General features: G+C 35.9%; 1 protein-coding gene across 1 annotated transcript in view; it reads left to right on the forward strand.

Moving 5' to 3' along the window:
- Nucleotides 1-588: 588 nt before the first annotated feature.
- Nucleotides 589-19,148, forward strand: part of GABRA3 (gamma-aminobutyric acid type A receptor subunit alpha3) — a gene marked incomplete at its 5' end in the record, with an annotated part of 191,770 nt that continues 173,210 nt past the window's right edge. Inside the window, one exon of the mRNA XM_081042973.1 lies at nt 589-784. The remainder of the gene's footprint in view (nt 785-19,148) is intronic.

Raw genomic sequence — 19,148 nt, forward strand, 5'->3', positions numbered from 1 at the left:
GTACATTTTTTAAAACTCATTTTTGTCCTCAGAGATGGAATGTGAACAGGCAGGATTATCAGACCTTTCTTTGGAGTCTGGGCTAAGGAGGCACACCCGTAGGAAGGTAAGGGAGCACTTCTCTCTGTCTCAGAGCAGCTAGTAAGCATCACACATCAGCTCTGGTAATCCATACTTCCTTTATCCTCCTATTTGCTCTTGTCCTTTGGCTTGCTTTCTCTTCCCTTTGCTTCCTCTGCTCCTCCCTATCTCTTTGAGCTTCCCTCCATCTCTCTGCTGGATACCTTACAGAATAAAATACTACTTTAGTCTTTCCTAAAACAACCACAGATCCAAAGCCTTGCAGCGCTGTATTCAGAGCCCCAGCACAGCCGCGTGCTCAGCACCAGTCAGTGGTGAATCCAAAGCCAGCAAAGGGGGAGGGGAGCAGAGAAGGAGGGAAGGGTGAGAGAGAGACGGGGGAGAGGGAGGGAGGGGAGGGGGGAGAGAGAGAGAGAGAGAGAGAGAGAGAGAGAGAGAGAGAGAGAGAGAGAGAGAGAGAAGAGAGAAGAAGAGGAGGAGAGAGGGAGGGAGGAAAAGAGAGGGAGGGAGGCAGAGGGAGAGCGAGAGCGTGAGCGCGCGCAAGCCAGCAAGCAAACCAGAGAGACAGAGGAGAGAGGGACCAGAATAGAGACCCAGAGAAAGAGAAGAGGAAGCCGAGCTCTGTGGGGGCTGGACCTCCAACTTGTTTCAGTTCATTCATCCTTTTCTTCTCTCCACTTCGGGGAAGTGACTGTGGCTCTTGGTAAGAAACAGAGATGTCCCTCCTTCCCCCTCCCCCAAGCTCAGGTCTCCTTTAGCGATAGCATCTCTCCCGTACTGAGAGTCTCCTTGGGTTAGCTGGGGAGGCGAGACATGCCCTGCAGCTGTGATGCTATCCTGGGTTACCCAGTGGGGCTGGTGGAAGCCCAGAGTGGGCATCTGGGCTGGGAGGCACTGAGGTAAAGCCTGATTTGGGGAGGGGAGGGTTTGCGATGTGGTGTATGCATGATTTGCTTCATTGGCAGTGAATTGTTTTGTTCTTCTTTGGAAGCAGGTCAGCATTGACCTTGCAAATTGCTTGGGGGGCCCAGCAGCTGCTGCAGAAAGCCACTGAGTGGCCCCTAGCCAGAGCAGACAGCACTGTCATGACCCCCCAGACAGCCCTAGGCACGGGGATGGGGTAATGGCTGGAGCTTCCTTCCTCTTTTAACTCTTTCTCTGCAGCTGCTTCTCACTGCTGGAAATGAGAAAGAAGGAGAATACCATGCAGCCCCTTTCCCCGTCTCCCTATTACCTCCCCCAGCTGCAAGTGAATAGAAAGTTGTAAATAACTGCTTCCTTTAAAAACCGATTGAGACCTCCCCCCTGCCTTTAAGAGGCTCATTGTGGGGTTGGGCCCGAGTTCCTTCCCAAACTTGGGAGGCTTTTCTTGCTTCCCTGTGGGAAACCCAATTGCCTGCCCACTCCCCATCCCAGGTAATTGAGCTGACTGGCTAGACCAGGGATTCAGATACCCTACCCCATCCCATTGGCAGGCATGGTATGTGATCCAGCTGTATCCTTGTGGGGGGGGGGAGAAACACCTGATGGTTTGTCTGGAACTGGTTTCCCAGTTTGCTGCTCCTCTGACTGGCTGAGGGTGGCCTAGGCAGGACTGGGGGAAGGGTACTGCTGGGTTTAGAGAGACAGTGTAAGGAACCAGGATTCCTGTTGGGAATGGTATGGTTTATCAAGGGTCAGCAGATGTCTGGAGCTATGCAAGAGATGGCTGAAGCTCTTGTGGTATAGCCCCTCTACACTGGTAGGGGAAGGGATCTGGATGCTTGATGGGGGCTTTTTGAGTTGTCAGCACTGCCTGCCAATGATAGTAATTATAGCACCTACAATACTAATAGATAACACCGCTGATGACTTAGGAAGTTTTGGATCTTGGGCTGTGGGTTTAATATGTACATGAATCCTATGAAGCAGATACTACTGTTATCGTTGATCTACTGATAAGGCAACCGAGACACAGAGAGGTTAAGTAACTTGTCCAAAGTTAGAGGAATTAAATGTCCCAACTGGGAATTGAAACACAAGCAACTTGATTCCAGAATAGGTGGTCTAGACCATAAACACTACTACCTCCTTGAGGAGGATTTCGTACCTTTGTCTGGTAGGCAAAGGTGCTGCTTGGCAAGGTCTTAGTTTTTGGAAAGTAGTAGCCTAACAGAACTTAGTTTGAGGCATAGTGGCTGCCCATTGTGACACCAAGCCTCACCTGGGTTTCCTGAAGAAGCTACCCACAAGGCTTTTCCTTTGAAAAGGATGCCTGGAAAGACTTCACTTTACCACTGGCATATCCTCATCCATCTCACATTGAGTGAAACACTATTGCTTTTAGGATCACGCTCTTATTTTCAGAGAGTGTAGAGTCACCCTGTCCGAAAATTTTTAGAATACTAAAACCGTGGAACTGGAAGGATCCCTAAAGGTCGTGAAGCTTTACTTCTCCACCCAGTTCTTGAATTTGTTCCAAGCATTCAATTCATCGACTGATTTCTATGTGAACTCCGTCAGTGACAGAGAGCTCATTAGATGACTCTTTCTATCTTTGAGCAACTCCAATTGTCCAAAAATGATCCCCATTATATGCCAATATCTCTCTTCCTGTAACCTTTATTCATTGGTTCTTTGGGACTATCTGGAACAAATTTGTTTGTTCTTAATAATAGCTCTTCAGATAATTACAGCAATCACGCCTCTCCCCGCAAGCCTTGGATCTGACAAAAACACAAGTAAAGGATCGTCACTTGCCTCATTTGGGAGACTAGACTTGTGTTAATATGGTCTAGTATCTCATTCTCTTCTTTGTCAGCTACAAACGGATCCTACTGAGCTTTGATGGTGTATGTTCACTTCCTTGGAAAAGCTTACTGTCTGGTATCAAGTGGACTAATGGGAACAAAGAAACTCTCTTTTCTTAAATCCCAGGAATCAGTTGGTACTAGTCCTCCTGAAGCCCAGAATGTCCAGCCAGCAGCCAGACAATAGGCCTGTGGGAAGATTTGAGAAGCAGGGGTTAAGGGCAATTACCATAAAGCAGATACTTGGAATAGTGGTGATTCAAGGTTCACACAGTATATGGAAGGAAGGAGAATCAATTGCTTGAGACACATTCTGATAAAACAATGACATCACGGAGGGATGGTACACAGTGGGACTGGGTGGAATAGGAGTGAGCATGCAGTCTGCTAGAGTGGCAAATTAACTTGGGTGTTAGGAAGCTTGAGTTCTATTCCTGCCTCTGCTAATTTGCCCGTTGCCTTGGACACATGACTTTCCCTCTGTGGACCTCAGTTTTTCCATCTATAAAATGGTGAGGTGGACTTTATCACCAAGGGTCTTTCAGCTCTGCAGCTTTCTGTCTGAAGTCAATTATGAAATCTCAGGGTGCTAAGGGGCATCAGAAATCATCTCGCCAGTGCTTCTCAAACTTTAATGTGAGAAAGAATCCCCTAGGGATCTTGTTGAAATGCTAATTCTGATTCAGAGGGTCTGGGGTGGCACCTGAGATTTTGCATTTTAACAAGCTGCCAGGTAATCCTGAACCTGCTATTCCTGTGCTTTTCAAACTATCCTGGAGAAAAAGATCAGTTTGTTTCCCCCCCCTCAAATTTTCCAGTCCATCACAGACTATTATTTTAGTAAAATACATTAACTGTGAACTACTAGAAAATGAAAAAAAAAAACATACAAAATATAAGCTCATAGTTTTATTATTAGTTTCAACAGACATTAAATTATTTTTGTCAAATGCTATACCATTTTGTAAGTGCTTATTTTCAATCTCCGCACTTAGGCAGTTGCTGTTTGGTAATCAATGTTCACAGACAGACGCTGATGTGTGGACCACATTTTTAGCAGCACTGGTCTAGGCTGCCTCCCTATTTAATTTAAGAGGCCCAGATTGGGCCTAGTTCTAATTTCTAAATCATTTCTGCCAGGTGATCTTTCACCCTCAGGTTAAATATCTTCTTTGATGGAGAACTTATTGTCCTCACAAAGTAGGTGTCGTGACTGTCGTAAAGGTTTTGTTTTGAGGCTTGTGTATATTCCACTCTTAGAGTAAATATTCCAAGCAAGTAGGGGGCTGTATCAGTCCAGTTTATTGTGGTATCAGCCACAAGCCTAGTGCATGGCACAGAGTAGGTGCTTAATAAATGTTTGTGAAGAGAGTGAATAAAACCACTTGGTGTTAGTTATGCCTTTTGAGGTCATACAGTTATTAAAGAAAGGTAATTTTGGTTTCCTTCCAGCATGTGTGAGATGGTATTTATACTTTTCTATAAATTTCTTACGGGGAGTGGAAGGCCAGCTTACCCATCCCAGAGAGCTCCGTGGCATCCGAATTTTATGTGGAAGGAACTATAGGAAGCCAGGCAAAGATTCTGTACGCTCTAAACCCCAAGCCTTTACCTGTAACTCATTCATCAATTCAGTCAGCTATTTATTCAATGATACGGTTAGGCGCCATGCAGATGAACAAAACAAACATGGTCCTTGCTTGCTTGGAGCTTGTGGTTTGGTGGGGAAGAGGTCATAAATCAAAGGATGTGGGTGGGGGCTATGAAGGCATATAACACGGAACTGATCTAGCTTGGGGTTTAAGAAAAGCTGCCTTGAGGAAGGGGCATTACCGCTGAGTAGAAACATGGCAGTGGAGTGGGAGTGATGGAAGGCTAGAATAGTTTTCCAGATGAAGGGAAAGGCATGCACGAGACCACTGAGATGAGAGAAGTATGGTGAATTTGAGAAAATGAACAAAGAAACACATGAAGATTTTAACATTAATCTCTCTTAAAATGGGATTTCAGGTTGCCTAGTCTCGATGCTCATCCTGGCTTGGATGGTGACTTGGTTTCTTGTGACAAATCACTTGTCTAGTTTTGAGTCTCAGTTTTTGTAACTGTAAAATGGGGTAGGTTGGACTAGACCTAGATGATTTATAAAGAACCTTCGAGCTGTAAGGTTCTACAGTTCATGCTCTGTTCTGTGCCATATTCTCGTGGTCCTGTGCAGGTAGTGCAGGCTCAGTCACTTATTTAAGCAACACTAAGGATTTTATATGGCATTCTGAAGATCGCTAATTTTGCTGGAAGTATTTACAGGGTTTCGAAAATATCGCAGGAAGGCCTCTTCCTTGTTTCATTCCTGCCATCACTGAAATCATGACTGTCCTGAAAGCTAAGGAAAGAACTTACTGTATTCTAAAATCTGTAGTAAATCTCAGTATTGGGTGACGTTGCCACTGCTGTTGGTTTGAAATAAACTAAGGGCACTGAAAATAAAATGGCGTGAAATGGAATGGTCCAGGTAATCTCTTCCCGGGGGGGAAGACGTATGGTAAAGGGAAATATTGATTGGTCATAGAAAAACATATTCTATACTTAAAACATGATTTTAAAGGTATTGGTGTTTGTACACATCAATGTTCTCACCACATACAGAAAGAAAAAGAAAAATCTCCAGGATGTGTATTTTTAAAATTTAATTTATTTATATTTTAAAATTATTTTCAGTTTTCAATTACAGTGCACATTCAATATTATTTTATATTAGTCTCAGGTGTACAGCATAGTGGGTAGACATTTATATAGTTTATGAAGTGATCTCCCCGTTAGTCTAGTGCCCATCTGACACTATATATAGTTATTACAATATTATTATTTTTTATTAGTTTCAGGTATACAAAACAACATAGTGTATTACACATTTATATACCTCACAAAGTGATAACCCCAATAAATCCATTATCCATCTGACACTGTACATAGTTGTTACAATATGACTGACTATATTCCCTATGCTTGTACTTTACATCCCCATGACTATTTTGTAACTACCAATTTGTACTTCTTAATCTAGGATACATATTTTGAAGGGTGCTTTTCTCTTTAAAAATGATTTCTTAGAAGGAATCAAGTATTACATGGTTGTTTTTTTTTCAACAGAAGGGGAGGTGAATGTGATCATAGCATAAAATAACCTCTTAAATAGTTCAAGAGGAGCTCAGAAATAGCAGAGTCCTTACCAATCACGTAATGGCAGCCTTATCACGCAGTACACATGGTCATCTACTGTCAATGTGAGTAGTTCCAGAAAAGGTTGCTTAACACCACCCGATAATAGTTGTGATTGTTAGCAAATTCTTTTCCATACTAACTTGAAATTTGTCTTCTGAATCCAACCCATTGATCTTGTTCCATGGCGCAACTGGAATGTTGAGTAATTTCCATTTCCCTTCCCTAAATAGCCATTCAAAAGTTTAAAGATAGTTTGTTCTTTTGATCTTTTCTCTAGTCCATATATTACCAGTTCTTGAGTTCATATGACATATATTTTGAGTATCTTCTATAGAAGATGCTTCAGTTTTCAGTATCACCCTTAATACATAATGTCCAAATCTGGACCTGGTACCTCTAGGCATGGTTGACCAGCACCACTATTTAAAAATATTTGTACTTTTATAATCTACCTTAAAACTGTAATATCTACTTTTACACTGTTTTTTCCTAGTTAGAAAAATAAAACAGCCTCATAACAGAAAATTTGGAAAATGGAGAGAAGTTAACACAAATAACCTCCAAATACTTAGTCCAAAGATAACTTGCTCTGCTTCCTTCCAGATGTGCTTCCATGTTTACATATTTAGGAACCCACCTTATATGTACTATTTTATATCTGGCTTCTCCATTGGTATTGTATTGTGAGCATTTCCCCATGTCATTCTATAGCCTTTAAACAATTTTTGACAGCTGCATTGTTTTCATTGTACAATTTACACCATAATTTTTAGCAGACCTGAAATTGGTCATGTAAGTTGTTTTCAATTGTAAGTTCTCATGAATAGCCCTGCAATGTATACCTTTATACATAAAGGTATATATTTTGCTTCTCTGATCTTCACCTCTTTCTAGATCTTTATTCAGATGTCACCTTGGTGAGGTCTTCTATAAGGACTATACCTAAAAATGCAAACCCTTCTCCCTCACACTGTCACTCTTTTCTTTTCTTGGTTTAGTTTTTATCCTTGGTCTGTATTATCACCTAATAGACTAGATATTTTACTTATTTATTGTCTGGATTCTTGTATTAAAATGTAAGCCCCTAGAGCACAATGTCTGACACACTGCAGATCCTTACTACATATTTGTTGAGTGAATGGTTTTATTCAGATGGGTTTTTATAAGAGGCATTAATGGGCCTAAGGATATTAAAGTTGAGGTATGTGTGAAGTTGTCCCACAATGGAAGATCGCTGATTTCTGCTCATACCCCTCTGCCAGTGCTGACTATTGCCATTTTTAAAAAAGCTTTGCCAATCTGATAGAGGCAAAATGGTACCTTACTGTTTTAGTATGTTTCTTTTATTTTAGTGAACATGAATACATTCTTGTATTTCTTGGTCGCTTTTGTTTCTGTCCTATGATCATATATTCATGACCTGGGTATGTTTTTGTATTGAGAACTTACGTATTTCTTTTTTATTAAATTTATTGGGGTGACATTGGTTAGTAAAATTATATAGGTTTCAAGGGTACAATTCTGTAATACATCATCTATATATTGCATTGTGTGTTCACCACCCAGAGTCAGTTCTCCTTCCGTCACTCATTTATATGAACAATGTATCCTTTTAGTAGACATTAGACCTTTCTTCTGCGGTTATAGATGGAACATATTTTCCAGGTTTGTATTTTAAATTAACTTTTATGCATAAATTAATATATACGAATTAATTAGTATGTATATTAATTAATATGTTATATATCTTTACATATATACACACACACACACATATACACACACATACACACACACACACACACACACATATATATCTTTACATGGGTAATTTTGGGGGGATGAGCTCATGATTGAGAAGTTTTTCCTCGTCCAACATTGGATAAGTCCTTGAGTGAATTTTGTTTTTATTGCTTATGTTTAATCGCTTAATCCCCCTGGAATTTATTTTGGTGTGTAGTATGAGGTAATTATCTAAATTGTTTCCCCCTTCAAGTGTTTCCTAACACCGAATATTGAATAATTCATCCTTTCCCACTGTTCTGATGCCACATTTAATATATATCAATTGTTATATATAGTAGCTTCTCTTTTGGATTCATCTTTTTTCCATTCTGTCAGTCTGTCACTTGTCCTAGTTACAAAGTTTAAATATTATTGTAGCTTTAAAAGAATTTTTATCACCTCAGCTTTTCTACTTACTAGCTGTGTGGTCTCTAGGTCTCTATTTGTCTATCTGTATAGAGTTAATAATAGCAGTAACCTTTATTTTATGCTTTTAACTTTGTGAAGTGGACCTGTTTTTTTTTTTTAAATTAATTTATTTATTTATTAGTTTCAGGTGTACAAAACAAGGTAATACTTAGACGTTCATCATTTATATCCCTCATACTGTGAACCCCCCTCCCCCCATCCACTATCCCTTCGACCTCACACTGAACCATCACATTATATATATAAAATTATAGTTGGCATTCATTAATGTTTAGCTTCTGGTGTACAATGCCATGATCAGGTATCCACAGTATCCCTGAGGTGGTCTCCCAAATAGGACGCATGTCCATCGGATACCCAACAAAATCTTTACAACATTATAGAATACCTTCCCCAAATTAATTTTCAAAAAAACCCTGAGGCCATCTTGTGGTTACCAGCTGCTTCCAAATCCCTTCACCTTTCCCCTTATGCCCAACCCCCTCCCACACACCCATCTAACCACTCTCGTTTTTTCTCTGCTGGACCTGTTTTTTTAATTAAAATTTATTGGGGTGACAATGGTTAGTAAAATTACATAGGTTTCAAATATACAATTCTGTAATACATCATCTATATATTGCATTGTGTGTTCACCACCCAGAGTCAGTTCTCCTTCCATCACCATATATTGGATCAGTTTTACCCTCATCTACCACCTCTCTCCCCCTTACCCTCTGGTAACCACTAAACTATTGTCTATATCTAAGAGTTTTTGTTTCTTTATTTGTTTGTCTTGTTGCTTTATTGTTTTCAGTTTTATATCCCACATAGCAGTAAAATCATATGGTTCTTGACTTTTTGTGTGTGACTTATTTCGCTTAGCATAATAATCTCAAGATCCATCCATGTTGTCACAAATGGTACTATTTCATCTTTTCTTATGGCAGAATAGTGTTCCATTGTGTATATATCCCACATCTGTATCCAATCATCTATCTAAGGATACTTTGGTTGTTTCCATGTCTTGGCCACCGTAAATAAAGCTGCAATGAACGTTGGAGCACATATATCTTTACGGATAAATGTTTTCAGGTTTTTTGGGTAGATCCCCAGAAGGATTGCTGGGTCATATGGTCATATGCATTCCCACCAACAGTGTATGAGGGTTCCTTTTTCTCCACAGTCTCTCCAACACTTGTTATTGTTTGTCTTGTTGATGAAAGCCATTGTAACTGGTGTGAGGTGATATCTCATGGTGGTTTCCATTTGCATTTCTCTGATGATTAGTGATGTTGAGCATTTTTTCATATGTCTATTTGCCATCTGTATGTCCTCTTTGGAGAAATGTCTATTCAGGTCCTCTGCCCATTTTTTTTAAGGGGATCTTTCTATCATTATTTCTGCTAATTTATTATGACTGATATACAGAGAAATTGTTATTTATAATTTTAACTTCTATTTTTTCACTTTGCTCAAATTTATTATTAAAATTTATAGTTTACAAGTTTATCTTATTTTTATCTTTTTTCATTTTGAAGAATTTAAAATATTTAGAAGGGAACTCAGAGAAGCATCTAAAACAATGAGTAAATAATCACCCATATACTGCTCCTAATGAACAAGTGTTAGCTTTTTGTCGTTTCTGTTTAGGATATGTTTTTAATTAAGTAAATAAACCATTACAGGTAAAATTTATCTTTCCTTGTGTCTAGGCCCACCTTCATTTGTCACCACATCTTCCCAAAACACAGCACCCCGAGCCACCCACACTTGTTTATTTTTCTGTTTGGTCACTTTTTGCTTAATGATTTGTAAGAGTTCTTTATACATTCTGGATACTAATTATTTGTCAGTTATATATGTTACTTATGTCTGCTTTTAATGTATCACCTTGGCTTTATATTTTGTTTATGGGGTCCTTTATCATAGAAATTTTAAAATTTTACGATCAATTTATTCATCTTTTCTTTTATGAATTGTGATTTTTGTATCATATGTAAGAAACATTTTCTTATCCCATGATCAAAAAAATGTTCTCCAAATTTTTTTTGAAGTATTTTAAAATTTTGCTTTACATTTACTTTGAAAACCATCTGGATTTTATTTTTGCATGTGATGTGAAATATGGGCCGATTTTTTCTCTGTCAAATGTCACTTTTTTCAATATCATTTATACATAACTGGTTTAGAATTCAAACTCCATCATATTGCCCAGTGTTTATAATACACATACTTGGGTCTATTTGTAGGCTGTTTATATGCGCCATTAAGCTATTTGTCTACACTTGTGGTGTTTTAATTATGAATACTTTATGAATCTTGATATTTGCAAGGTTGGTTATTGTTCACTCTCTGCCCTCACTCACATCCACACCACTTTTCTGTTCTTTCTGAATTGTCTTGATTATTTTGGCCCTTTGCTCTCTTAATTTTAAAGTAAGATTTTTAAATTCCAAGGAAATCATGTTGGTTTTTCTTGGAATTTTATCGAATCTGTGGAATGATTTAGGGAAGAATTGATATCTTTTTGGTAAAGAAATTTCATATTCCTAAATGTTATTTTATTCTTGGTATTTATTCAAGTCTCTTTTTATAATCTTAGATGGAGGTTTATAATTTTATTAATAATACTTTTACATATGAGACATAGTCCTAGACATCTTTTACTTTACCAGTTAGTTTATTAAAGTATAATTTACATACAAGTTACCCTTTGAGAATATACATTTCAAAGAATATTAACAAACATATGTGATCATATAACCACAACCACCACCACAATAAAACATAGAAAATTTCCCTCACCCCAAAATGTTCATTTGTGGCCCACTGCAGCCAAACTTCCCCAACCCAACCCCAGGCAACCATTGATCTATTTTCTGTCTTTATACTGGGCGTGCCGAAAAAATATATACATATGACTTGTATTCATCTTTTGTTATCGGTGTATATTGAGCATTACAATTTGAATACCATTTTTCCCTTTCTTAAAATGTGTATACATTTTTTGGCACCCTCTATAGTTTTGTCTCTTCTATAATTATCATATAAATGGAATCATATAGCATGTAGCCTTTGGTGACTGGCTTTTTTCACTTAGCACATGATTTTAAGATTCATGCATATCGTTGCATGTATCTGTAGTTTGTTCTTTATTATTGCTGAGTGGTGTGGCCATTCACTACTTGATGGACTTTTGGGTTGTTTCCATTTTTGGCTATTGTAAGTAATGCTGTTATAGATGTTCTTCTACAGGTTTTTGTTTGCACATATGTTTGCATTTATACTAAGTAAATAACCTATGAAGGGAATTGCTGGGTGATATGGGAAGTGAATGTCTGACTTTATAAGAAACTGCCAAACTGTTTTCTAAAGTGGCTATACCATTTTATAGTCCTGCTAACAGCCTGTGAGAGTCCTAGTTGCTTAACGTTCCCGCCAACATTTGGTATATTCAGCCTTTTTTAAATTAATAAACTTTGTTTTTAGAGCAGTCTTGGATTTACAAGAAAGTTGACTAACAAGTACAGAGAGTTGCTATATACCCACCCACATCCAGTTTCCCTATTATTAACATCTTGCATTAATGGACATTTGTTACAACTGATGAGCTGATTTGGATATGTAATTATTAACCAAAGTCCATCCATAGTTTGCATTTGGGTTCATTCTTTGTGTCCTGCAGTTCTGTAAGTCTTAACAAGTGTATGTCACCAGTATAGTACCACGTAGAATATTTCACTGCCCTAAATATTCCCTGGGGCCCAGCTATTCATCCCTCCCTCTCCCCTGTGTAACTGTCTCTATATAGTTTTGCCTTTTCCAGAATGTCATCGAGTTGGAATCATACAGTATGTAGCCTTTTCAGACTGGCTTCTTACACTTAGTAATATGCATTTAAGGTTTCTCCGTGTCTTCTCATGGCTTGATACCTCATTTCTTTTTATTGCCAAGCAATATTACATTATCTGGATGGACCACAGTCTTTTTCCCCCATTTACCATAGAAGGACATCTTGGTTGCTTCCAAGTTTGGGCAATTATGAATAAAGCTGCTACAAACATCCATGTGTAGTTTTTTGTGTGAATATGTATTTTCTTTAAAAAATTTTTTTAAAATCTATTTTTCAATTTACCATTAACATACAATATTATATTAGTTTCAGGTGTACAAAATAACAAAGTGTTTAGACATTTCTATACCTCACAAAGTGATCACCCTAATAAGTCTATTACCCATCTGACACTGCACATAGTTATTACAATATTATTGACATAGTCCCTATGCTGTACTTTACATCCCCATGACTTTTCTTTTTCAATTATAGTTGACATTCAGTATTATATTTTTCAACTCATTTGGGTAAATACTGAGGGCACACTCACTGGATCATATGGTAACACTATGTTTAACTTTGTAAGGAACTGCCAGACTGTCTTCCAAAGTGGCTGTACCATTTTGCATTTCCACCAGTAATTAATGAGGGTTCCTGTTGTTCCACATTTTCACTAGCAGTTGGTGTTGTCATCATTTTGGATTTTAGCTACTCTAGTTATTGTGTAGTGGCATATCATTTTTTTTTTTTACTTTGCAATTCCCTAATGACGTATGAGTTCGGCATATTTTCATATGCTTATTTGTCATCTGCATATATTCTTTGCTGAGGTGTTCAGATCTTTGGCCTATTTTTCACTCAGTTGTTTGTTTCCTTATTTTTGAGTTTTAAGCATTCTTTGAGTATTTTGGATATAAATCCTTTATGTGTTTTTAAAATATTTTCTACCAGTCTATGTCTTGTATTTTCATTCTCTTAACAGTGTCTTTCACACAGCATACATTTTTAATTTTAATGAAGTCTAATTTATCAGTTTTTCTTTCATGGATCATCATGCTTTTGGAATCATATCTAAAAACTCATCACCAAATCCAAAGTCACATAGCTTTTCTTCTATACTTCTAGAAATTTTACAGTTTTGCATTTTGCATTTATGTCTGTGATCCATTTTGAGTTAATATTTGTGAAAGGCCTGCGTGTAGATTTATTTGTGTGTGTGTGTGTGTGTGTGTGTATATCCAGTTGTTCTGGCACCATTTGTTGAAAGATTATCCCTTTTCCATTGAATTGCCCTTGCTCCTTTGTCACAGATCAGCTGATTGTATCTGTGTGGGTCTATTTCTGGGTGTCTCCATTCTCTTCCATTGATCTATTTGTCTCTTCTCACCAATACCACACTGTCTTGTTTATTGTAGCTTTACTGTAATTCTTGCAGTTGGGTAGTGTTAGTCCTTCAACCATAGTCCTTGCCTTTGTTTTGTTTTGTTTTTTCTATTCTGGGTCTTCTATCTTTTCATATAAACTTTAGTATCAGTTTGTTGATATCCACAAAACAACTTGCTGATTTTGATTGGAATTGTGTTGTATCTGAAGATCAAGTTGGCAAGAACTGAACATAACAATGTTGCACCTTCTTATCCATCAATGTGGAATAGTTCTCCCTTTATTCAGATCTTTGTTTCATCAGAGTTTTGTAGTTTTCCTCATATAAATCTATGTATTTTTTAAGATTTTACCTAAGTATTTCATCTTTTGGTACTAATATAAATAGTGCTATGTTTTTAATTTCAAATTTGAATTGTTCACTGTTGGTGCATAGGAAAGTAATTTCACTTTTGTATATTAAGTTTATATCTCGTCAGTATTTTAGCCATTCTAGTGAGTGTGTAGTGGTGGATAATTGTGGTTTAATTTGCAGATCTTTCTGACTAATGATACTGAATAGTTTTTCGTGTGCTTATTGGCCATCTGTATATAGTCTTTGAAGAAATGTCCATTAAAATTGTTTGCCTATTTTAAAATGGATATATTTGTATTTCTGTTGTTGAATGATAGTGTTTCTAATTGTATAGAGAAATACAATAGATGGTTATATACATATTTAAAAATACATACACATGACATACATACACATTTAAAAAAGATGTGGGTTTTGAAAATATTTTCTCCCATTCTGTGACATATCTTCATTTTCTATGTGGGTTTTCTATTGTGACTTTTACCTTTTATATTTTGAGAAGTCTTTGCCTAAGTTCAAAATGATCCTTTTATTTGTTTTCTTCTAGAATTTTATAGTTTCAGTTCTTTGATTCACATCTTTGATGCATATTTAGATGACTTTTGTCTTTGGGGCAAGGTAAAGTTAGTTATATATATTTCATATGGATGTCCGATAGTTTGTCATTTTTGTAGCATTATTTATTGTCAAGACTATCCTTTGCTCATTGAATTACCTTGGCATCTTTGTCCAAAATCAATTGACCACATATGTGTGGGTCTACTTCTGGACTCTATTCTGTCTCTGATCTACATGTATAACCTTGCAACATTACCACATTCTATCAATTATTGTCATTCAGTAGTTCTCAACTGGGGCGTTTTCCCCCTTAGGGGACATTTGGCAATGTCTGGAGATATTTTTGATTGTCACAACTGGAGGGTGGTGTTACTGGCATTTAGTGAGTAGAAACCAGGCAGCCTCTCACAAGAAAGTATTATCCAGCCCAAAATATTAATACTCTTGAGGCTGAGAAACTCTGCTATAGCATTATAATAAATTCTGAAGTAAGCTATTGTAAATCCTCCAACTTTGTTCTTCATTTAAGAAAATATTTTGGCTATCCTGGGTCCTTTGTATTTCCACATAAATTTTTTATCCATATTTCCTGATATATTTCCTCCCAAAAATCCTGCTGGAAGTTTTAATGGAATTGAATTAAATTTACACAACAATTTTGGGAGAAATTACATGTAAACAATCTTGAGTCTCCTGATACGTGAACATGGTATAGCTTTTCATTATTTATTTCTTCTTTAAAGTTTCTCAACGATGTTTTTATAGTTTTCAGTGTATAGGTCTTAACATATGTTTTACTAAATTCATCTTAAGTGTTTCATTTTTTTGGTGCTATTATAAAGGCATTTAAAAATTTTCAACTTTGGAATGTTTATTGTATATAGAAATACAGTTAATAGTCATGGGGGATGTAAAATACAGCATAGGGAATATAGTCAATGATATGGTAATAACTATGTATAGTGTCAGGTGGGTACTATGCTAATCGGTGGGATCACTTCTTAAATTATATAAATGTCTAACCACTATGCTGTACACCTGAAACTAGTATAAATAATATTGAATGTCAAGAAAAGAACACCTGTGTATCCACCACTGAGATTAAATAAAACATTGCCAATATAGTTGAATAAAAGAAATACAGTTAATTTTTGTATATTCTTTGTATCCCATGATCTTACAAAACTCATTTATTAATTCTCATAATTTTTAAGATTCTTGGGATTTTCTATGTAGATTATTTTGTTGTCTGGGTATAAAGAGTTTTAGTTCCTCTTTTTAAATTTGTATACTTTTTTTCTTGTTTTGTTTTGTTTTTGCTGTATTTGAACTTGGTAGGCCCTCTAATAGAATATTGAATAGAAGTGGTTAGAGCAGATCTCCTTTCCTTGCTCCTGATCATATAGGGGGAAGTATGCCTTCTTTAACCAGTCAATATGAAGTCAGCTTGAGATTTTTTTTACATGCCGTTTATACGTTTGAGGGAGTTCCCTTCTATCTGTAGTTTGCTGAGGGATTTTATCATGAATGTATGGTTGATTTTTCAAATGCTTTTCTGTATCTATTGAAATGATCTTTTTAAGTCCGTTGGTATGGTGAATCACAGTGATTATTTTTCAAGTGCTAATCCACCTTTGCATTCCTAGGATAAAACTCTGCTTGTTATATATTTCTGGATTCCATTTGCTAATGTTTTCTATGGGGCTTTTTTGTTTGTTTTGCTTTTGGTGTCTCTGTTTCATTAGGGATATTGACCTTTAATTTTCTTTTTTTATATTTGTTTCGTTTTGGTAAAGAGTTATTCTGGCCTCATAAAATGAGTTGGGGAGTACCTTCCTCTTTTATTTTCTGTAAAAGTTTAGAATTGGCACTGTTTCTTCCTTAAGTGCTTGGTAGAAATCACTAGTGAAGCCATCTGGGCTTTTTGAAGATTTTTAATTTGGAATTTTTTTATGGTAAGGTTTTTACCTATAAATTTAAGTTATTTAATACATAAAGGACCATTCAGGGTATCTATTTCTTCTTAAATGAGAGTTGGTGATTTATGTCTTTCAAGAAATTCATTCATTTCATTTACATTAAATTTATTTCCATAAATTTGTTCATAATATTTTCTTATTATCCTTTTAATATTTGAAAGACCTGTAGTGACATACTTGTTTTCATTACTGATAATGGTGATTTTTATCTTCTCTCTTTTTATCAATCCAGGTAGAAGTTTACTAATTTTATTGAACTTTTCATACAGCTAGCTGTTAGTTTCATTGATTTTTTTTCCCTTATTGTTTTTCTGTTTAATTGAATTCTTCTATCTTTATTATTTCCTTCCTTCTGCTTGCTTTGGATTTAATTTACTCTTCATTTTCAAGTTTCTTAAGGTGGAATCTTAGATCATTGATTTGAGTTTTTTCTTGCCTATTACAAGTATTTAAAGCTATACAAACTCCAATATGTACTTAGCTATGTTTTATAATTTTTTAAAAAATATTTATTTCTTTTTTTCAGTTACAGTTCACATTCAATATTTTATATTAGTTTCAGGTGTACAGCATAGTGGTTAGACATTTATATAATTTCTGAAATGATCCCCCAATTAGTCTAGTACCAACCTGGCACTATACATAATTGTTGTAACATTATTGACTATATTCCCTATGCTGTACTTTACATCTCCATGACTATTTTGGAACTATGAGTGCCTTTTATTTTTATGGCCATTTTAATTAGAACCCTTTTTTCTATTAGATTTTCTAATTGATATTTGTAAGTTGGTTTTATGTCTAGCAAATTTAAACATTCTTATTTATCCTTATAATTTATTACTGATCCTTTTTGGATTTTCTATATTTTTTAATATCTCCTGCAAATATCAACAATTTTGTCTTCCTTTTAAAATTCTTATATTGATGTATTATTTCTTTTCTTATTGTTTTGGCTAAAACATACAATATAATATGGCTTAGTGATAGGGATGGCACAGTCCTAGCCTTCTTCCTGACCTGAGTGAGATTGTTACTAAAGTGTCTCCACTGCATACAGTATTTGGAATAGGTTATTGGTAGATATTCTTCATCAAATGAAGGTAATTCCCTTGTATTTCTAATATGCTAAAATTTTTATCATGAGTAAGAAGAGAATTTCATTGCATGCTTTTTTCTTCGTTTATTGAGATTTTCATATACTTCCTTTGATATAATATGTTATATGTTTTTAAATTACTGTAGGTAACTCAACCCCTTTCATTACCTTCTTTTTCAGAATTATGCATTGTATTGATAGATTATTTGATATTAAATTGCCCTTTCATTCCTGGGATAAATCTGCTTGATTAGGGTTATATGTGGCCATATTTATTTGTGTTTGCCCTTTAAAATTTTATCTATGTTTATGAATTGCTTTTATTGTTTCTATTCCATTTTGAAATCGGTATTATATTAGCTAACAAAATAGATTACATAGTTTTTCATCTTTCTCCAGTTTCTGGAACAGTTTGCAAAAGGTAAGATTAACATTCATGACAGTTTAATAAAACTGACTTTTAATTCTGGTGTGATCCCATTCACCCTCACTACAGGTGTGTGGAGGGAGATTTCATGTTTAACCTCTGGATTCAATTTCTGTTCTATTCCAGTTTGTTATGTCTTCTATTATTTTCATACGACATTATCTATTTATTCTGTTTTTGAATGTTAATGGCCTAAATCATATTTTGGTATGATTTTTAAAAATTTGTTTTGATCTTTATCAAAATTATGTGGGAACTTTGTTTAAAGTCAAATATTTTAAGGTTTGTTAACAAGAACAGTAGTTCCCTGACTTCTTCCCAGAAAGCCACCATTTTCAACAATTTCAGGTAATGCTTTTGTTATTTATGTCCTATTATATTCCTTCAGAAGTTTGAAAGCATTGCTTCATTCCCTTCCAGCTTCCAGAATTGCTGTTAGGAAGTCCAAAGCTATTCTGATTCCTGAACATATGTGCTTGACACTTTGCCTCTCTCCCGAAACATGTAGGATAATCTTTTTATCCCTAGTGTTCTGACAATGTTATGTCTTCTTGTGATCTATTTTCATCCATTGTGCTGAGTACTCAATTGATTCTTCTATTATGAGAATTTTCTTACTGCCATTTTCTGCTCTCTGTTCCTCTCCCCCTTTCCTCTCCCCTGACACTCCACTCATCCTTCCTTCCATCCCTCTCTCTCTGTCCCGCTCAAACCTTCCTAGCTCTCAATCTCTTTCTGCTTCCTCTTCCCTCCTACTATTTAAATGTTGGCCTTCCAAGGCAGGATTTTTTAATTTCTTTCCTTTTTTTTTTCTTGTCTTCTATCTCCTTGTTTAAAGACTCTATATTTCAGGAGGTATCTTCCACTTTATCCACCAACACTTCTATTGGGTTTTTCATTTCCTCTATCATGATTTTAATTTTGAATGTTTTTTTTTAAATTATTCTTTAAATTATCCTTTCTTATAGAAACTTGTTCTGTTTTCCTGGATGCAATATTTTGTCTGACCTCTCCAAGGTTATTAATGATATAACTTTTTATGTGTTTTGTCTCCTTGAAGAGCCTTTTCTTTCCAAATTTCTGGGTTTTTGAAAAATTTTTTGTTGTTTATCTTTCATGTTAGAGGCTTTCCTCATGGGTCTTCTGTTCCTTGATTGTTTGTTCATGTTTAAAAGTGGAGCATTAAAAACTGTTTGAAAATGCTGAGTGAGGACATATATTATCTGC

This window comes from Rhinolophus hipposideros, assembly GCF_964194185.1.
Source record: "Rhinolophus hipposideros genome assembly, chromosome: X".
Taxonomy (NCBI): Eukaryota; Metazoa; Chordata; class Mammalia; order Chiroptera; family Rhinolophidae; genus Rhinolophus; species Rhinolophus hipposideros.